Genomic DNA, 18,415 nt, shown 5'->3' on the forward strand with positions numbered 1-18,415 from the left:
AAAGAAATCCCTACGCAGCGTTAAATTTTCCCCGTCCTGAAAATGCGCCAAAAGCAGAGCTCTCCCATTGGCTAGATTACTGACAGGTCACGTGATGCATAAAGGGCGTTACTCGCTCCTCTCTCTGTTCCCCCCCCCTCGTCTTCTAATGACTGGGTGCCGCAATGGACGGCACAAGATAGATGAATAGCTTAGAAGATGAATTACATTTGTTCTGGGTAGTTGCTAGGTTCATTTCAGGGCTACAACAGCGCAGGAATGCCTCAGCAAGATGATTGATCATTTTTCTCTCACACAAGTGACTGATGTAATTCCAGAAAGGCCGTCTTCGTACTTTCTTTTGATTTTTTTTTTTTCCTTTTTTTTAAGGGCTCAGTACATTATCATTAGGCAAGCCAGATTGTCAATGCAAAGCAAAAAGTTAATTACTCCACTATTTTATAATTAACTTCCAAACCCTCTCTGCGATAGAACTTTAGGTTTAATTACTCGACATCTTTGGTCTTTATTTTGGTACACGATTTCTTTCAGAACTTCGAGAAGTTTTTCTTCAGTGAAAACAAAACAATTGATCATCGGTATTTTTCCACACAATGCGACAAAATGATCACAAAAATGAGCGATCAGAAACGATATCAACTTTATGAACATTTCATATGGGTATGAACTGTCATGCTCATGATCTGATTACTGACAAATATTTTGAGTTCCTTGATAAATTAACTCCTATCAATTTTCAAAACGGGGCGTTATTCTTACAAATATGCTATAATCTTAAGGGTTTATGGGAAAGATCATAATCTCAAATATAAAATTTTAATAAATTCAAAACGAATTTATGAGCAAGAATAACTTATCTAGTAGAAATAAAATAGTTTGAGTGACGAATACATTCCCATTTCCCTTTTCTGATTGCCTGAAGTATTTTTCACCAAGAACAATTAATATTTAAGCCTATTTATAATTTCACATGCAAATTTGCAAGATTAAGAGTATTATGCAATCAATCAGTATTAACATATTAACATATTACAACGGACTCTTTTGATAATCATGAGCTTTACGAATATTTTAAGAACTTGGTGTTTTACAGTTTGCCTTTAAAAAAACATGCCCTGTACAATTTTTTCCTTTTATTCGTATAATGGATATGATTTTAAATAAAATATTGACACTTCTGAAAATTTAGGACCACCTTCAAGTAACACGTTACACCCTTCAACCGCTGATCTGGAAAAATTCAGAAAATTATTATTATTATTATAATCTCAAAGAATGTTGTATATATATATGAGTGCGATTCAGGAAAAGAGTATTCTTTCAGGTTATTTCATTAAACAATTTCAAATTGACGTGAAACTCTCTCTGTTATTTATTTTCTGCCCGTTACGCTAGTTTTTTGAATATATTTAGAAGCGTGATGTAGTTTCCTAAACGGCCAATAATCATTGAAAAAAAAATGCAATTTATGGAATATTGTGATATTCAAAATTATATTGAAATTGTGTGTTTTTTTAGTTATCTCAAATTAACCATGTTATTCTGGTTTAGTACTTTTCAGATAATTAATAGTAGTACAAGAAAATCATGAAAGAGACATGCTTTTAAAAAAAGAAAAAAGAAAAGAAAAGAATTTTGCATTTGCTACTTTCTAAAAAAATTTATGACTATTAAGCTAAAATTTATTTATTTGCTAGCTGGTTTATTCTTTGTTTCATTATTAATGAAAAAAAATGATATTTTTTAAGGCATATCCCTGAATATTTCCTGTAAAGTACTATTTCTTGTAGTGAACACTCCTAAAAAACACTGTAAATGTATGTTTTTCAAGTATTTTTAGTTCCTCTTTGGTCAATCCTTGACTCATTTTTTTAACCATATTGTGCTGCTGAATCTGTTTATAATTTGTGATGCATTCAGTGCATTCATGATTCCAAGTGGGGACGCTAAAAATTTCAACAAAGCTAGCTTAGTATGTGATACTGTATGTCATTAAATAAGAATTGCAAACTTATATTGTTCATTTCAAAGTTTCGTTTTTATTTTTTGTTTCTGCAAACTTTCATCATTTATTTTTCGGTTTCACTTTATTTGATTTCGTAGCAATAATTTACTTTGAAACTTTTCAATAGCAATATAAGAAATTTAAGCGAGGAAATAATTTATAACGTTGAGTTTTAGACATATCTCCTATTTCAGAAATGCTACGTATCATTATTTTTGAAAATCGACCTTTTTCACGAATCGATTCTTTAGAGGTACACGCACATTGAGATAGAAATCCTTTAAGCCAGGTTAGTGAGAATTGTCTAAATTGGTCGTTCAAGATTTTATTGACGCTTTATCAATGAAAATATTTCGACTGAAAGACAATAGAAGAAAAGTTATTGAACTACCTAATACGTCTCTCTACCCAAGCAGGTTTCTTGCATTAAATAAAAACAAAACTAATGACGTCAAGAAACTATTAGTATCCATTCTAGATGAATTTAAAGCTTTTTACAACACTATCATAAGCGGCTACTGTAGTCTAGATCACGAAGACCACGATCATGACGATTAATAAAACTAATTATTTTTCTTTAATTATTGAAATCTATTGTTTTTATTTGTTGCTGAAAAATAGATGATAAAACTTTTTTGGTTTTAAATATTTGTTTCCCTTTAATTACATCTTAACAAGTCCATTTTTTTATCTCTAAGATGCCAAACTCTTATCAATTTTAAAATTAATAACTAATTAAATAATAGATATAGAGTCAAGATTAATTGGATACCTAAAGGGGTTTTAATTTAAAATAAAAATTTTCTCATTCAAAAGTTAATGAGAAAGCAATTTCTTCGATTTTCCAATAACTGATTTTCATTCAGTTTTTGGGCTGGTGAAATAATTGTCTGTCTATTGTCTATGTCATTTCTATATCATAATGAAATAATTATTTTCTTCTTACACCCCAATCGTTAAAAATAATTTGAGATTTGAGTGTTAAGATGGTTTAATTTTCAACAATACAAAGCTGTGAGTTTGATCCTGAAATTCCTCACGTTAAAATACTTTTGAAATTGTTGTGTTTTATGTATATGCAAGTATGCATATGCATGCTTATGTATATGTATATGCAAGTATATCGAACTCATACATTTTGAGTGAGTTGAAATGGTAGGGTTTTTTTTTTTCTTTAAATAAAGAACAAATGCAAATTGGTACAAAATAGATCTCCCTGAGAGTTTGTACAATTCAAGAATAAACAGAAAAGGGATGTTGCAGCAAATGTGTATTTATTTGAAAGTTCCTTGATTTAGAGAGAATTGAAAAATTTTTTACAGTCTGTGTTTAACTTCATAGAATTGGGTTCTAGAGAGTGAAATGTAGTGAAGAAAAATGAATAGAGAAAATAAAATTCCAAAATTGAAAGAGTTAGTTGTACAGCAGATTCTTTCTTCTTCTTCTACGGGAATCGGATAATCTTGGCAACAATTTCATTCTGTCGAAGAAAACTTTCTTCCATTATTAATATTTCTCATCTTTTCCATTCTGTTTCTATTTAGAACAATGCGAGGTTTGAGTACAAGTCCCTGTAAATACTGTCAAGAATAAGAATGAAAAATGGAATAACCCAGCGGCTTCTTCTTATACTCTGTAGCCTGGGGGAAACATATTCTTTGGGGCAAGGCTGTCTCTAGTTATGACAGGCCGACCAGGGAACCATTCATCTTTGGAGTAGCTCCGCATACACGAACCAATCGCAATTCTTGTCACTGTCCCTGCGATTATCTGTAAAATGACAATAATTACCTGCTTGCTCTGTATTTCAGATATGTTTTTCTTTCATCTTTTATTTTCGGGTTTCATCTAAGTACAAGATAAGTATAGAGTTACGTTTTTTCACTGATTTCTTTTTTTTTTAACATTTGTGTTGTGAAATTTATGTTAAGCTATGTTAAACAGATACAGCTATCAAGCCAGAAACGTGTAAAGCGTAAAAAAATCATACATAATTCCTTACGTGTATCGACTGCAGAACGCAGCTGTTGGAAAGAAAAACATTATTTGAGCATTATTGTCTTATTATCATGCTGACAAAAAAAGAAAACATAATTTTCAAGCAATTATCTTCCTTACTATTGATTATATATAAAGTGAAGTAAATAAGTATGAATTTAAGCATCTTCTTCACTTAAAACAGTGATTTTATTGCTGAAGGCAAAAACTAATTTCATTAGATATAAAATAATTTTAGAAAATGTGAAAATTGTTTATATTCCATTTTCTTAATTGAAGTGCAGATCAAATTCCTTTCAAATAGGAATGGATATAGATTGCAAGTATATTTAAAATTGTCTTACATTTTAATTCATTAAAATTTCTTGAAAAAATATATTAGGATTTTTTTTAATAATTTGAATGGGGAAAAAAAATTCGGGCATTTCTAAACAAAATGTCCGCATACTTTGTTGAATATGATTTCTGTAAACCCTTTATTGGACTTCAACATTTCAGTTTTCTGAAACGTCTTTCGATTAATATGTAATATATTTAAAATTTGATAGAAGAAATTTTGTTTCTTAAATTCGAGTGTTGATTTCTATGTTTCCAAAAAATACTTTGATTTTAATCTTAAGAGTTCGTTTTATTTGAGAGGTTTGTCTAATTCTTTTCACAAGACATAAATAATTTTTCATTTCAATTTTCATTTATATTTTCCTATTAATGTTTTATCTTCATTCTAAAAATAAACAAAGAGTATTAAAAATAAACAAATAGAGAAAAGTCTTCGCTCGAAGCTACTATCGAATTCGACTTTTTAATGCATTAGTGTATCGAAATATGAATTCTTATAATGAAAAATGATGTAAGTAATTACGTTAAGAAACATTAACAATCTAATATCATTAAGTTTCTTTTTATTATGCATGGATAGAAGTTTTCTGGTAAATAATCAAAAACAAAAACAACACAGAATTTCTAGACACAAAAAATATCGAGAAAAATTTACATTTCATTATGTAAATAATATTTAAGAAAAAATCTCTGTCTTGATCACATGACCTTCAAAGTTCCTTGCTGAAGCGCGGGACTTAATCTTCACTAAGCATTTTGCCCCGCAGCGGGAAACAGAAGGGGGGCGGGGGGTTCTGTTCGAGAAAAGAAAAGCAATAGGGAAGAGGGGGTAAATTAATAGTTCTAAGATGATAAACAGGGTTCGATATTCATTTACCTCATCTATTTCAAGATCAAAATGAAGGATGGAAACCGTGAGCGATTCATTTCCATGGTTGACTAGAGTAAATTTGCAAGTCTATACTGATAATTATTTTGAATTTTTTTATTATAATTTAAAACGTAATTGGGAATCGACATTTTACATATCGAATACCTTTTATATTCTTTTTATTCCTCGGAAATAAATTAGGCTAGTATAAAAAAATAAACATTTTTTTTTCCTTCTTCAAAATGTTATTAATTAGATCTCATGTCAAAGAGAGTGAAAACATTACGAATATATTTGAAATTTAAGTGTTTAAATATAGGGGTATTTTACTGTATTGTTAATTCTTTACCCATATTATGCAAAGCTATTATTATCTGCATATTATGTGTCCAGAGCTTTTTAATATCCAGATGAAATCAGAAACGTTGTCTATAACATATCCTGGGCATGATGTAGCGAAAATATTTCAAATGACATCTATTATAATGCATGTTCTTTAACTTAGCCATTTAATTACATCTAAAATTACAACTTATTTGTCAAATTTTATCATTACTTTCATTTTAAGATAACATCTCGATAGAAAAAAATGGTTTAAAATATCTTTTATCACTTAACCGAAGCATATTAGATAATATACTATCAAACAATATTTTCTTTATCTTTGAGATATACAGACATTCATTCTAAAAACAAATTAATATAAAAAATAAGGAAAATTTTTTATTCCTTTGTTGCAACAGACGATATTTATAGGTTACTAATTTATTGAAGTTACTATTCAAACTTTTGCGAAAAAATGCCTCTTACTTTTTTTTTCTAAAAATATTATAAATAACACCCATATTGAGTTATTTCATTCCCAAAAAGAATAGAAGAGTTTGTTTTTTCGAAAATTCTAAAATGTCTTCAAAATCTTCAAATGTCTTTTATTTAAAAGTGTTATTTTCGGTTATCGATTTAAGGAAAAGAAAATTTCATAAATGCTTGCTTAAATTAAAAATTCTAATTTTTCAATGTGGTTAAAAAAAATGAAAATGAAACATGCATAAATATGATATAACTGTAAAGCAAAGAAAAAAATTATTACCAAAAATTTAGATGTATTATTATAGATTTTTTATGACTAAATTCAGTTTCTAAAATTGTCCAAAATTAAGAAAGATCTATGAACATATTTTTTGATCGTTCCCTAGAAAACAGCAGTAGCTTGTTGTTGAAAACAAAAGTAGAAGGCAGTTTCTAGAAAAATAAGAAACATTTTCTTTCGAACTGTGTCACGCACATTTGAAGCCTCACCAAAACCTAAAGCAATTAAAGTCCGCCATATTGGACTGGGTGGTAAACTTCTCTAGTTTTCTTTGTCTTTTTCACTACCTTTAGTGGTATGTGCTAACATGATGGATTTCCTCCATCCTTCAGGTTCTACTTCTTTCTTTCTTTAAAAAGATTTTTTTCCCTTCCTCTTTCTAATTCTCAGCAAGAATCTTTTGTTCTCTTTAAGAGATCAATATTTTAGTCATTAAGAGTGGAACATTTTTTCTCCGTTTCTTGTGTACAGTCTTTTGTGTCTTTACTGACCAAAATAGGAGGGACAAAAAGTGATGATGAAGTTCTTTTCTTATTCACTGTTTTTGGCGTGTCCAATTTAAATTTCTTTGGACATGTTTTAGCGACTTCTTAAACGAATGTTACTTAATTTGTCATCGGAAAGTTTTTGTACTTTTTTAGAGTCATTAGTAAGATAAAACATGCCGTTTGCGAGAAAAAGATCTGGTTTTTCGATTTCTATAGCAAACGAAATTTTATCTCTTTGTTCCTAGATTCAAATTAATTTCTTTTGAGTGCATTAAAATAATCCTTTAAAGAATTGTAGTTGCAAAAACTCTTTCTTTCTTCCCTTCTGCAAATTTGTGAATTATTATCTGAAGCTATATATCCATACTATACCAAAAGACATTTAAAAAAATTAGCTAAGACGTTTATTTTTTGCCTCTTTTTCGAAAGTGCCTTTAATAGATTTTTTTTTTAATTCTAGGTAATAAAAGAAAAACATAAACTGATTAGGGACATTTCAAACTCTAAAATACATGAATCCGGTTGGACATTTAATGTATTACTGTCCTTCATCTTTCGTTTAGCCTTTCTATGAATACTAGTATTGATTGTGAAAGTTGTTGCGATTTTATTTTGTGAAAAGTAAGGTGAAAATGCTAAATATTTGAAAGTTGTCATATTTAAGTGTAAATTTCGAAGAAGCGTAAGTCTTCAATTATTCTTTTGTCTAAAAATGTGAAATCTTTTCCATATTCAAGCGATATTTTTTCGTATTTTCCCGTATGGAATATAAATAAACGTAAATGTAATGCCTCACATAAAAAAGGAATGAAAATCAAAATACGGCAGTTTTTATATACGGTATCTGAGGGCAGTATTCTTATCTCTCTAATAATAAAGATGAATTCATGTGTGTATGTATTTGTTGCCGCTCAACAGGATAGACCGTTATAGTTAGAGCTACCAAATTTGGCTCAGTTACATTTTGGAAGATGGAAATCTGCACCCTGGATCAATTTTTTAAAAATATTTTAAGTAGAATTTCAATTAATTAGAAAAAATTAAGTAAAATTTTGGCATTTTCCAGCTATGACGCAAGAAAAATATAGCTGTATAAAACTAATTTTTATTCTATTTAAAGTTTGATAATTTGACTGGCGATGATAATTCTTGCCATTTTTCTTTTCTTTGAATAAATTCATTTTTACTAAAAGCATTTATAATTCATTTTTACCCGTTTCCATTCTGCGTTTAAAAGTGACTCATGTTACTTATTCAGTTATATCTGTTGGATTGAGTGATATAAATGCTATGAAAGATTTGAAGAGAAGCTTCTAAAATGTTCTAGATTTCTTCTCAGATTAATATTCTGCCATTTTTTTCTTTCAATAAATTCATTTTTGCTGAGGGCATTTATAATTCATTTTTACGCAAGAAAATGCGGATATATAAAGCATAATATTCATAATTCACGGTAAGTGACAATCAAAGAATACAGACAATTCATTGAAAAGGAATGTAACAAAATGCTAAATGACAGGATTAGAACCGTTTCCAATCCCATAGTGCTTAATTTAGAATGTTTGGACAAACATGATAAAATCCAAACACTTTTGACAAGTGACAAAATTTTGCATTTCTGTAAAACAATTTGAATTATGAAAATTTGATGCAGGAACGTAGTAACTATTTTCAGGCTTGATTAACCAAGATTTGAAAAAAAAAAAAAAAAAAAAAAAGTTATAATTGAAATAACAATCCTGTGTGTGTGTGTGTGTGTGTGTGTGTGTGTGTGTGTGTGTGTGTGTGTTGTAATAATTCATGTGTAAAATACAAGGGCTCAAAAGAGGCGACATGGAGGACTATAATAGCTAGTCTATCTCAACAATTGTAATGAGACTCTTTTTCTCAGGATGCTCTTCAATACTTTTTACAGCAGCACTTTTTAATACGAATAGTGGCAAAGTGATACCTTTCATCCATATTTTAAGAAATGTTTTGCTTAAAACCTCGATATTTATAATGATTGTTAAACAGTTAAACCAGGTTCAAACTCCGTCGTCTAAATTGCTCTCGAATAGCTGAAAAGCAAGGTGTCATTCAAATTAAACTAAACTGATTCTTTGTGCTAACTGTCTCAGATAATTGTTGTCTTGATCTTTATCTAAATAATATTTGTTATCTTTCATAAGTCCATAGAATTTCATGAAATCTTTCAGTCATAAACCTTTTTACAAAAGTTAAGCATTTTCTTTTTGCTAAAATTTTAAAGTAAATAAGAAAGCAAAACTGTCATTATTAATGGATTATAATAAAAACTATTTAAAATAACATTCAGCAGAGTTCAGTGATATATTTTATATTACGTTAGATATTTTCTTTTTTACTTGTAAAATGTTTAAAAACTAATAATCAGATGCAGAAATGATTTTAGCGTTCTCCATTTCCAGAATTAATGAAAATTACAGGTCGCTTTCCCCGATTAAAAATGCAATGAAATATTTAATACTTCAAAGGTTCTTACTGAAACTTGCTTCAGCGCTTGATTCAAATATAGACAGAACATATGCAATAAATGCAAAAATAAGAACAAACAGGACAAAATTATTATTGATAAAATTTTATACTAAGGATTTAAACAACTTCAAAATAAAAGTAATTAGTAAATAACAAGATACATGCCTTCATTTTTAGAATAATTAATCCAATTTAATCCCTTTGAATCCCGTGTATGGTATAGTAGGCATTAACCTCCATCCTGTCGTCGTCCATAAATATCATATTTTATAAATAATATCTTTACATACTTTACTGATATTTTATTAAAAAAAACTTTCATGTTTACTTAATGAATAAAATTTCAAATTTATCATATACATTAAAATAGTATGTTAACGGTAAAAAAAAATCCAATTTTTTTTTAAATTTATTTATTTTTTTTTTGTAAAAATTGACGCTAAAGGATAAATAAAACCTTATTTATAAAAAAAAAATATATAATCATTAAGATAAATTAAGTAGTTAAAGTTTAAAGAGAAAAATCTGATTTTAAATTCCTGTAGGGGAAAAAAAAAATCGAAATTTTTTTATGTCATACGTATTAACAGAGCTTTAAAAAACAATGGATAAGAAAATGACATACCGCTCATTAAAACCTTATAAATAATCTAAAAAGGGGTGAACAATATATTAACGTGATATAATAATTATGGAACACAAAAACTTAACTATTATATTTAAATAGCATGTCTTGGCTGAACATTAGAACCCATGAAAGAGAAAGAAAATTTTACCTCATTGAACAATTTGCCAAAAATTTTCGGAAAATTGTATTCGACTCAAAAAATAAGTTTTTCAAAAGTGAGCGCTAAAAAAATGTCACTGACTTCTAAGGAAGACATTTCTACAAAAAGAAAGAATTAATACAGATGGAAATTTTTTTAATTTTTAAAACACTCGAAACAAATATTCACAATTTTAATGACTGTTTCCAATTTTAGAACTTGGCAAACAACTAATCTTTTGGAAGATTAGTACCAAATAATATAAAACAGTCTTTCAGGAGAAGTCCTTCAGGAGAAAACTCCAAATACATTTAAATCCTTGCTACTGTGGTAAGAGGAAGATTCAAAACCGCGAGACAACTAAATCTGTTTAATACTAACATTTTCTGAAAATCCCTGTTCTTTGACAATAAATCCCTAAACTAAAACCATTGCCTCTATATCTTATCAGTGGGTATTCGTTAAATCTTTCCATTATTTAGATGATCCTGGTTGTTCCATCAGATCCATCAAAGTTGACAACCTAAATTTTACTTAGTTTATTTAGCGACAATTTATTTCTCGGATGAAACCGAAATTGCGTCTGTAATGGATGGAGCAGATTAGATCGGCTCTGGACATCTCTTTATTAGTAAGTAGTATTAAATCATTTCCAGCCATTTATTCAACATTTTTTGCTCCAATAAACAAAACTAATTATGCATTTTTTTTGTTGTTGTTGTCTTTCATGTCTGGTGTTCATTTTAACACATTCACGCATGGTATGTAAGATAATTCATGTTAATCCTCTGAAAGGTATTATTAGAAAATAACTCATAGTTACAAATGGCTGGAAATAGTTTATAGAGCTTAATTATGAAATAAACCAAAAACCTTCATATGAAATTAAAATTTTTATTATAAAATGAAAGAAGAAGAATCTTTTGATAAAGTGTTTTAAAACTTTCAAATACTATGATTTCTTACTCCTGAAATACATTGGTACCCATTAAAGCCAATCTCCTTCCCACTTATAGCTTCAGAACGGCACAGCCATAGTCATAAAAGCGGTCTCTAGTTAAAGTGGCTCTGCATTTCAGGATGAGACCACTTCCAGTGCCACCTAGCGTGGAAATTGTGAGTGTCAGTTACAGAGTTGTAAAGCGGCATTGATTTAGGACGAAAAGGCACATTTTACCACTTAATATTAAGAAATAAACGAATAAAACATCAGTTTATTTGGTTACTATTTCCAAAAGTAGAGATCCCGAAAAAAAGAAACAGAGAGCACTTATATGTTATTAGACTCATTTATCCTTCTAACTGAAAGTGGTTTCGATTCGTCATTATTGGCAATATTCCGGAGTTGAAACAAACAGGATCACTTCGAAATCTACAAAACTCAAAATCATGACCAAACAAATGCGCATCTCGTGCGTTTTTTCATTAGCATTGTTTTGCGTGCGGCATTTTTTCGTGCTAAATCGATGTTACTCTATAATTCTGAAATTGATTCTTTCTTCATATTTCGCACTGTTTTTGCGATAAAAAACGCCAGCTTCGAATTTTGATGCTAGATGGTGTTGTAGTTTCTAAAGCACGTGTTCCAATACGAAAGGACATAGCCATTTTATTATATTTATACATCACTTTTATAATAGATGCTGTCATTCTTCTATTTTTCCGGCCAGTGTAACTTTTTTTAAATTAATTAATTTATTTTTTGCATATTTTGTTTAGTATTAAAAAATATTTAAATGGCCTATCTGCGAAGTATGCTGGAACGCTGTGGTGTGATGCCAGAGCATCACCTACGACATCAAGAATTTGCAGGTTCGAGGCATGATTTCGTCAAACGTGGATCATACCTTGGAGAACATTAGATTTTTCGTGGGGCACACATTCTTGTATTGATGAAATCTGAAGATTTGAAGAGAGGTTCCAATTAAGGAGCCATCTTTGTGATTGGGCAATTGTTGAAAATTATGGGCTGATGTCCAAACGTAGCTTTTGCTTAACCGCGAAAAAGGATTTAATTCCAGCTAATTTTGTCTAAATCTGGCAAACAAAGTGTGTTTTATTTAAAAAAAAAAAAAAAAAAGAGGCCTGGAAAGATGGGGGATCAAATCATTTTTCAGATTTTTGATATCTACGAAGTAAAATTGTTTAAGGAAAAATTGCATTTTGAAAAAAGAGGGAGAAAATAAGATCTTTTCAGAAATTTTTTACTTTACAACAGGCAGCATGAATATATAATATTAATTATGGTGATATGATTTGTTTCGAATTTTGAATCTGACTGCTTCTATTTTCAATTTCAAGTGTTAAATTCTACCCCAGATGTATGAGTGTGTGCCAGGAAATCGTGAAATACTTTTATCTCGAAGGTCAAGTCAAGTGTGATCCGCTTAATGCATTAATTTCTTCGACAAAACCGCGAAAGAAGAACAAAAGTTAAAGTTCAGCATGCAAATAAATCTTAGCATCTTTGTTTAGACAGAAATATTTTGAAAAATACTATTCCTTGAGGCACTTCGCAAAGTCGAAGATATTCTTATTTCATTTAAAGAAAAATGTCTTCCTAATTCTCGAAAAAAAAAAAGTTTCATAAATTGTTGGTCCTGAAGGCTTAGTGACCTAGCCCGAGCTTAGATTGCGCAGGCCTTGAATAATTTTTACAATACTTTTCATCTATTTTTTAAAATTACATCTTTTTATGCAGATCAGAAAATTTATCTCAACTATTAATAATCCACAACCTAGTTTAAACTGATTTCTGATTTTTCGTTCAGACCCCACTATATAAAATAAGATTAATTATTAAGTACCAATATGAAATATGACTATGTTGATAAAGTTAATTTTACAGAAACGTGTGTGAAATTAAAAATCATAATTAAAATTTCGAATGGTAATTGAAAGAATCATAAAATTCTAAAATGACGAATTACTTCATTTTGAATATGAATCTTCAGTCATAAAATAGGTTTAAATTATTTGTACCAATCTTTTTTTTAAATCAATTTTAAGCAAGACAAAGATGGGCTTCATGAGCATTTTATCTTTCTTACAAGGGTAATAATAATAATTGCAGAATTAAATTGCTCTGTTCAAGATTTGTATTTCAATTCAACTTCAGATATTTACTTTAATATTCTAATCGCATCTGGGCTTTAGCGGAATTGAGATCTAGTACCACGGAAGTTTCGCCGTTAATAAGTTAAGATACGCCAGATGTAAGCCTGATGCATGTTAAATGGATTGAGGATCTAATATTTTCTCTCTTCCGTATGGAGTGAAAGTTGAGTCAAAGAACTCTAACTCAAGCATACTTCTCAAAATTTACCTTCGTTTCAAAATTAAAATGTCTGCATTGACGTCAAAACGGGACAAAACTAAATACATTTGCTTTGGCCAAATCGGATGGCAATTACTATATTTATAAATTTAGGATTCAGCGTGTTCTTTTCATAATTTTTAAAAAGCTATTATTTTTCATTTAAATTTAATACAATGGCGATAATAACATTGTTAAAAGCTAATGTATTTATTTTACTAAGCATTCACTGTCTCATTTAAGGGTGCTTTTTTTTTTTCCGGAGTTCTAGCTCGCTTGAATAAGTAATGATTTAGCGCTATTACTTATGAGCTCTATGTAAGTTTACAATGTGCGTTTTTTTTGTGCGGTTTATGAGGTTTAATGGCACAAGAGCCTATCTTGGCTAAACTGTGCCATTTTTTTTGTGCGATTTTGTTTGTGTCGCAAATTTAAATAATTCGCACAGAGCTCACAATTTTAAATTAAATATTTATTAATCTGCATTTCAAAAATTCCTTGTTAGCGTGAAAAATTAGTCAAAATTTTCTATATGGCAAGTTTTGAGGAAATTTTGTCTGACGGATAAAAAAATCGTATACCCACGGAAACATTGTTTGTAGAATTAATCATGTTTGTTGTAAGACAACCATATTAAAGTCTAATACTTGATACAGATATTTTTTGCTTGATAATATCAGTCAGAGTCTTGATTTTATGATGTAAAATATTCATTATTTTTTGTGGTCTGAATTGTGATCATGTTAGAGACTAGGCGACTAATCATGTCTACAAACTCCTACAATTTTACCAGAATGGATATCCCGATGAATTCAAATCCTGCTCGTAAAGGTGTCAATTCTTTCTCTGTGTCATAATTCTGCTAACCATAGGGAAGTAGGTAAGCATTTCTGTATAAAGAATAAGAAATAAGCAGAAGGCTACAACATTCCTTTGGCGATCCATTCAATTTTGCATTGGCTGATGGATTGCTAAGGACCTTTACAGATGTAGCAACTGCTAAAGCTGCTTTATTTGAAATGATGATAAAGATTGTTGTTCCCAGATACAGACGAAATAATTATGTGCTACTCATATGGTCCGAGAGTGTATAAAATCGGCATTAGTTCAATGGAACTAATTCTAACTAACTATTCTAGCAGAAATGTATAACTTGTGGCCCAAACTGGAGGCCTTTAACCAAAGCTCACTGTTTTACCAACAGTAAAAACAAAATGTGATGACTCAACCCCATTTTTCTTTTTCTTTTCTATTGTTGTACTAAGTATGATTGCAATCGAGATGCAATAATGCATCTAATTTAATATTAATCCAAATATTAAATTGAATTTAAATCTCTTACTTTAAACTTTAACTGTAACCCATGTAGCTGAAATTAGGCTGCAGCACGAACATGCATCTTTAATAATCATCATTCATTAACTATATACGCTTTGGCATCTTTGAATATAGTATAAATTTCACATTAAGTATTTCCCTTTTTAATTTAAACGAAATTTCTGCGTTTAAGTTAATTTCGCAATTTCTGCAAAGATTATTCTTTATTTCATTGTCTCATTTGGAAAAAAAATCTACTTGGAAACATTTTATTTCGTTTCTACATCTTAATCAAGATTTAATTTTATGGAAGACTCTTATTTTGAAAAACGTCTATAAAATTGCATTTTATTTTATATTAGAGAATAAACAAGCATTTTCAAAATTTCTTCACGTCAGAATTCTAGTTTCCAGCATTTATACTTTTCTACATGACTTAGAGGTTCATTATTTAAATTCTTAGATAAATTAAGAGAAAAAGGTCCGCTTTAGAACTTTTATAGAGTTCTATTGGCACGAAACCAACATTAATCATTTGTACGATGAAAACTAAGAACAATATGGAAACCTTGACTAAAGGGTTTTTCATATTGTATAAAATAAAACTGAAAAAAATTTATGTAATGTTCAAACTGAAAAAAATGGCTGAAGCATTGCATTCCAGTTAGGTCAGTTCTGCTTATTGTATATTAGATTATCCATTTGAAGGGTAATTGATTCAAGCGGTAAAAGCAGTTATCAATAACTTTCGACTTTCATTAGTTGAGCCACTCTTTCCTCTAAGAATTAATCATACTTACTCAGTAAAATTTTTAACAGCAATAAATCTTCTTCGGGATTGTGAGATCTTTCCATTAAATGAAGAGGAAGAGAATTTTTTGCAGATTTTTATGTTAACCAGTTTCTGTTTCCCTGTTATAGGCCAAGAAAAACACAGGATCCTATATTCCTACTTTCTTTTTTCCCCATTTATTTTTAGTTGAGAAAAAAATACAGGTTATGATACCATAGATGAGGGGAGAAAAAAGAAAAACAAAACAAACAAGAGCATTAATGGAAAGCAAAAAGTGCATTTTTTGTCAAATAAATTGCTAGAAATGTGCTTGTGAAGATGGTTTAAGGTTTTAATCGTGAACCAGATACCATATTACTGTTTCTGACATTTTTATTCGTTGAAACTTTTAATAAATGTTATTTTTTATCCTGTGCATTTGTAAGAGAATTTTTATCATGATACAGAAAACCAAAAACAAAATGATCTGTGTAAAAAGCTTCCTAGAAATCTCTTTGGATAAGGTAAGGTCAGTTTAGCAAAAGTTTAGTTTCCTTAACAATCCATAATGAAACAACACTGTGAACCCTGATCAGATGACGAGGTCGACACCCGAGTAGGCACTCTCATATCGAGCTTCCATATCATGCCGACAAGAAGATGTTTGGTTTGCATAATTGCCAGTTGACGAAAGCCAAACATGAATCAGCCCCTTCTTTTTCATTTTCCCCTCATTATGTTAAGATAATATTATATCTTCTTCTGGTACATTATATATCCCATGTAGTGCAACAAAAGATTTGAATTTAAGACTAAACCAGGAGATGTGGTCTGGAGGAGGAAAAACATCTTGAGCGTTGCTTAACTCTTTTGCTGTGGCATTAGGTTATATACGATCTTACCATTGCATTCGATGATATCAATAGGCATAACTTTTTGAAAAGGTTAAGTATTTATATTCATTCATTCCTGAATACATGGACAAGAAGGAAATTATCTGAAAAAATTTTTAATAAATGAAATTCATTATTCAGCTGTTTGCTTGTTTGAATTCCTAAGACGAGTAATTTCTATGTATTTATCTTATACCTAAATGATCAAAGGCAAAATTCTTGTTGAATAACATTAGAAATCGATTAAAACGACAAAATAGATAAGATAAACTTCAAGTATATTATTTGTTGTCATTCACTTTATATAATCTGACAAGATCAAAACAATCTTCTAAACTTTCTTTATTTTTTCATTGATAGGCACTGAAAACAAAACATAAGATTCCTTCAGTAGTACCTATGGATTTTAATATTACATTCACGTACCCGTTTAAGGTCTTTAAGGTCTAAATTGTTTGTTGACACCTTTTTAGTATCTTTTAGCTGGAATATCGAATGACGAGTTTGGTATAGTTGCCATGTAATGAGGCATGGAAGATTTAAAGAAAGCATGTTAGATTTTTCAACTCTCTTTCTGTATATGATGATGTCGTGAAGAATTTGGTAGATATAGATATTAGCTAAACTCTAATCTACATAATTTGACTAAAATTCAACAACAAGAGATCTTCTTTAAATAATTCTAAGTGTGGTTTCAAAATATGGAGCAGTCTAACAATACAAATTAATAACTATAAGGATATTTAAAGACATTATGCCACATGTATTATAACAATTATGTTAACAAATATTATCGTAATTTATATAATGTTTTTATAAAATTTGACAAGAAAGGAATTAAATGGAATACATAATAATCAACTGTTCAAACAGTATAATTAAAATTATTAATGATTTTCAGATGAATGCAATTTATATATCAAATTATATATATATAACAGTAAATTATCCCAGAAAAATACATTGAGTTCCGTATTTTTTATTAGCATTAAACATTATTAGGCATAAATTAATTAAAGAAAATTATTTGAAAAGCAAGTTGGAGTATAAAGTTTCTTGGACATACACTCCCTCTAACCAATCTCAAAGAGAACACAAGAACTTATATAATGTAAAGAGATGATATAACAAAATATTGGAAATAGTATTCTCTATGAGGCAGTTTATAAAATCAAATTCTACTTTTTTATATATTAAAAAATCGATAGAAAAATAAGGTTTCACTTTGTATTTTTGTATCAGTTGAATTATGCTTTTTTATTTCCTTGTCGAGAGATTACTTTTTAGCAAACAAACGAATTAACTTCAAACCATGTTACCACATTTAATAATATTAATCAATTATTCGTTATTGTTTTATCTATTTAATAAATATAAGGCCAGTTTTCTATTAATGTCTTCTTTTTCACCAATATCTGAATATGCAAGATACTAATACCATCTCTGGTTATTACAACAGATGACTTTCTACAATTCGCGTGGGCATCATTTTATAGGAATCGTTAGTACTTTTAGAATCCTGATAAGTACATCATTCGATTCTGAATTAATATAATTCATCATTTAATTTATAAAAGCAAGGAAATATAATTTCTTTTCATTTATCTGTTCCTTAATGACTTTTAAACTTAAATAAAAATAAATAATTAAATTAAATTTAAGATTTTTTATTAAAAATTTTTGTCTCAATCTTTCATGAGTAAGATTTGATAAAAACTATGTTTAAAAATTTAAACTTTTCGGAAAATGATTATTATTTTAACAATTATTTGAACATTATTATCATTCAATTATATTAAGTGCAAAAAAAATCTATACTTATCTAACTCATTTTTTACAATGAAAACAAATGTACCATACTCATAAATTAATCATCAGAAAGACCAGAAGGAGAGATAATAAGATCTTTCCATATACTAGGCTTATTGAATGACTAAATGGCACAAATAAAGATGTTATGTTATTTTTAAGTAGGAATGCTCTAAGTAGTATGCTTTTTAAGTAGGAATGCTGCTAAAAATCCTGTTGAAATCAATGCTACAAAATCTTTCCAAATTAAAATT

General features: G+C 29.1%; 1 long non-coding RNA gene across 4 annotated transcripts in view; it reads left to right on the plus strand.

Annotated features, from left to right (window-relative positions):
- Nucleotides 1-18,415, plus strand: part of LOC129958618 (uncharacterized) — a 246,249-nt gene that overhangs the window by 84,607 nt on the left and 143,227 nt on the right. The window lies entirely within an intron of this gene.

The sequence above is a fragment of the Argiope bruennichi genome, chromosome X1 (assembly GCF_947563725.1).
Source record: "Argiope bruennichi chromosome X1, qqArgBrue1.1, whole genome shotgun sequence".
NCBI lineage: Eukaryota > Metazoa > Arthropoda > Arachnida > Araneae > Araneidae > Argiope > Argiope bruennichi.